This window comes from Belonocnema kinseyi, chromosome 8 (assembly GCF_010883055.1).
Source record: "Belonocnema kinseyi isolate 2016_QV_RU_SX_M_011 chromosome 8, B_treatae_v1, whole genome shotgun sequence".
In the NCBI taxonomy this organism is placed as follows: Eukaryota; Metazoa; Arthropoda; class Insecta; order Hymenoptera; family Cynipidae; genus Belonocnema; species Belonocnema kinseyi.
Genome location: NC_046664.1, coordinates 71,568,039 through 71,573,050, shown reverse-complemented (window position 1 = coordinate 71,573,050; position 5,012 = coordinate 71,568,039).

Here is a 5,012-nt window from a genome sequence, read left to right as displayed (position 1 = left end):
TATTGATGATTTCGGGAGTACTTGCTTCTACGGGCCTTCCTGAACGTGGTTCGTCACTTATTGATGTACGACCACGCTTAAATTCATTTACCCAGTTATAATATTTTCTTGATATGTTACAATTTGCCAACTATTAATCAATATACAAGAATCAATAGACGAATCAAATATTTCTCAGAATAATAACTATTGTAACATAATGTCACGATCATGGTAGGATAAATGGAAATGTCAGGAAGGTTAGAATAGTTGGCACAACTTAACAGGGGACCGTATACGCCTTTTTGGAAAAAGTATTATAAACGTAAAAGTAAGTTATCTTCATCTGAAAAAAGAGAAAGATTGATTGTACTATGGCATTCTCTCATATACTTTATATTTTTTACTGTAGCACAGAATTTATCGTCATCAGCCCTTAAATCTCCATATTTGCTTATTTGCAATTTGTTGCCTATTTACAATGAGTAGGAGCTTAAATTTTGAAATGAATTAAAATGGAATGCTATTAAGTTTTTACAAATTAAATTAAATCATAAGATTTTCGTACGTTTCTTTAATATGTGGTACGACGCATAACAATATTAGTTTATGCACGCTTGATAGTTTACCTTGAATAACAAGATATTACATTCGCGAGTCATTATTATTTATACAAGGAGAGAAATTTTAAGAGAATAATTCGCGGAAACGCGTGATTTGAGAGCTATAATTTTTACGTGATTTAAAGTCTCAGACTCTGCGATTTGAAAGCATAGAATTCGAGACCTGAGAGCAAAGGGGCGTAGCATAATGCCTAAAACTTCGAGACCTATACTTTAAAAGCAAGGGTTCCGAGATCTTAGTTCTCGCACCTAAGCGTCGTAAAGTCAAGGAATAGTGCCGTGAATTAATCTCCCAAAATTTCTCTCCATGTAAACAAAAGTTTGGGTATTTCATACAGAAAAGTACTTGGCTTATTATACATAGAGATGATTATTTGTTTCAGCAGGTGAGTATAAGGAAGTGTCATTATTCAGAGAGTGGTTGATGAAAAAGTCTAAAAAATTGAAAAAAGCTATGTTTGTGGTGACGATTACATGTAAAAAGTTTAAAAACTTGAGCTTAAACGATAGACTCATTAAACTTAACCGAAGAGTCTACATAAGCTTCGTACTACAGCTTTATACATGTTAAAAAATTAAAATAGGCGTATTTACGAAAGGAGTCAAGGAGAATTCAAATTCAGATGATCTTTAATCTACAAATGATATAGAAACTTTCTGCATTAGCCGATTTTGAATCCATTTTGTGACCATTTTTTTGCCTTGAGAAGCACCGTGAGTAATATTTTTTAATTGTAGAATACATTTGCGCAATTCTATTTCATCATTTGATCAGTTGAAGATCTTTTAGTTTCACAAAACACAATCAACTATTCGAAATTTCAGGTTAGAGTACCCTATTTTGATCAAATCCTTCTTATACACTAACCTTACAGTTTTTATATTTTCTTTCGTAACACTGAAAGGTCGCCAATTAACAAAAGAATAAAACATGACGGAGAAAATACATTCTACGCTTGATAAATATCACCAATCGTACATTTATGACTTACTTTTACGCTTTGAATACATGCTGCAAAAACTCGTATGCATTTTCATGACTTATTACTAGAACACTCAATTTATATCAACGAGGGCATTGCGGTCTTCGGGCCTCTTTTTAATGGGCCAGACACTGATAATGCGAGACCGTACAGGGACCGTGGTGGGATGGGACGAAACTGCACAATTTAAAATAGCCCAGTCTTGAAATTGGCAAAGTTCACTGTATTCTATTTTTCGTTGAGAATTAATTTTTCCTCATTAAAAATTCATCTAAAACTTGGTTGAAAGTTAACCTTTATTGCTAAAAATGCATTTTTTTGTTGATAAGATTGATAATTTTAGTCGAAAATTTCCATAATTTGTTAAAAGTTTAAATATTTTTCTACAAATTTAACTATTCAGTTAAAAGTCGTCATTTTGGGTTGAAGATTGAACTGTCTCATGAAAAATTCTTATTTTTCAACTTCAAAATTTAGCGATTTGGTTGTTAATGTAACTCTTTGGTTTATAATTAATTTTTGTTAATCAAAGAAAAAGTTTTGGTTTAAAGAAAGAGGGTGTTCGTAGTTGTGAATTCAAAATAGAGAGTTCAAGCTTTGTGTAATAATTTGTGACGAAGAAGGGGAGAAATGGAATTTTGTTTTCAAATTACCGTGACTTAGCTTCTGAATGGCCCTCTGAGCCTTAAAATAAATATTTTGAACATACGCTTTCTGCTATTTTTCCAACCAATTTAATTCTTGTTTTTTCTATTCTCAGCGGTGAGCCAATCCTGAAGCGGTTTGAAATAATCCAATATACCAGAACTGCTCATTTTTCAAGTTGGTTCTTAATTATACAAGTCAATGAGTTAAACTCATAAAATGTTGACCAACGCCTCACTTCCCTCTCTCACTACCAATCATTTCCTCTACTTCCACTTATTTCCCCTACTTCCGCGTCCTAATTTCCCTACTTTTTATCAACCTTCATCTCCCCTCACAACCCCTTATCTCATTTTACTACTTTACCTTCCTTAATTTCCCCTAATTCTCCTCCCGCTTTTTAACAAACTTTCCCTCCACTTATTTCCCCTCAATTCCCTACTTTCCACTCTCAGTTCTTATACTTCTCCTTCTTCCCTTCCCATATTTTACCCCACTCTTATCATTACTTTGATGTTAGAAAACATAAAACAAGTCCTAAAATTTCTCGACATTCAATATTTTTGTTTGATATCATATGTTCTTGATAACAATTGATAAACAATAGTTAATAATTTAAAATTAATTTAAGAAATAAAATTTAAACCTGTTTATCGTCATTTGAATGAACAAAAATTTACACTAACTTGAAAAGATTTCCGGCCTTTGTACTGTTAGTTATATCACATTCAGCAAGAGGTTTAGTTTTCGGATTTTCGGGATCGTATTCGTCAGCTTCTATACACAAGCATCTTTGGAATTGATACTGAATCACATTTCCGACAAAGTACATTAAATACTGAAAATCTGCAGCAACGTGGTATTTGGCTACAGGGTCTAAATCATCTTCACTCCTATCAACTGGTGGCTCTAGTCCTTAACATTCTTCCTTTAATTTCCACCTGAAAATAATGTTTGACTTAGATAAATTGTCAATTTTATAAAATTGAAAATGAGCAAAAGTAAGTACCGCGCGCCTACAAAAAAGAGTTCCGTAGACTACGTAAACGTTAATTAAGTTGATCAAACCTCCCCTTCCATGTTATACCTCCCTTATTTTCCTTATTTTCTCCGCCCCTACCCTACTTCCACTCCCCATACTTCAACCTTCCCTTTCCACTTCTCTTCCAACTTCTCCCTTCTCTAGTTTCCTCTCTTCAAACATCATTTACTCGACCTCAGCGCTCTAAAATTAGCCTATTTTGCCACTCCTCATTTTCCTGCAAAATGTCACTCACTTTATTTCCCTATTTCCCCCAACCTTTGTCTCATTTTCCCCTTTTTACCTTCTCTTACATTCATTTTCCTTATTTACCCTACTTCATCCCTTATTTAATCTAATCTCCTATTTTCATGTCCCTCATTTCCCGTCACCCCCTCCCTTAACTCCCTTCACCCTACTTACCCTTAGTTATTTTTCTCTATCCTTATTCCCTCTTCTTATCCTCCCTTTACAACCCTACTTACCTTCCCCTTATTTGGCGTGCATTCTCCTTACTTTAAATTATTTTCCTTTATATCCCTTCACTTTGCTTCTCTCCTTTCCCCTTGATCCTCCTGCTTAATCTCTCATTTCCTTATACTTTCACTTCCCTTATTTCTGAAAGTCATATATATCTTGATGTTTTTTCTCTAATCAACCCGCTTCACCACTAGGTTTTGTATAACTTTCTGTTACTTTTTTAATGTGAATTATTTGGGAGTTATGCGAAGGAATATATACCTATATGTATTTATAATATAACTTTTCATACAATTTTAAACAAAATTTATATTAAACTTAAGCTCGCAACATCACGGTAGGTCTTGCTTAACGTTAAGAAATAATTTTTTTCTAGATTGCTATAATACATGTATTTTTGCGTTATACGAGCACAATGAAAATAAAAAATATTATCTTGATTGCAAAATTTATTGCGAGTAACAAAAAAAGTAAAAATGCACTAAAAATAATCAGCGACGATTTCATAGTTTTATCAATTTCCAGAACTTCAGGGAAATATATAGCACTGAATTAAAAAAAGTAAAGATTCTTATGTGTGCATATTAATAATTTACTTTGTTGCAATAATTTGTTGTGATAAGTAGAATGTTTTGAATTGAATTGAATTTACTAATTTGTCTTCCAAAGTAGACTTGAGAAAAAGGGAAAGGGCATGGTATTTTTCAATCAGATTTCTGTAGCCACCATATAACTGTAAGCAGCACAGGGTTCCAGTGGGCGCAACCTTCATCTCAAAATTACACAGGGTCCCACTAGAACCGCTGTTAATCACACCTATTGCCACGTCTCTCGACCATGTGACGTATTATACAGGGTACAATATACAAGTCAAGGCCATTCCCGTAGTAACTTTTAACAAGGAACCTGATGGTGACCTTAGTCTTGACCTTGAGACTGACCTTCATGGTTGTTTCAAGGTCAACTTAGAAAATGTAAACGCCCCTTTTTGACACCGACAATCAAAAGAGGGGAAAATTTTACATTCAAATATGCACTTAGGCCATACGTTCCGGATGACCTTAACGGTCCCCATAAGATCATTTTGAATCAAAAAGTGTTCTGATGGCTATAGGAATAGCATTATTGGAAAATATTTTATAGCGGACAAACTTATGTAAGTATCACGTATTGATGAAACTCTAAACTTTGAGCTTGTCCCTGACCTGGTGGCCGGTTAAAGGTCATGACATTAGGTTACTATGGCGGGGGGGGGTTACCATAGGGGTTTTAAGGTCACTA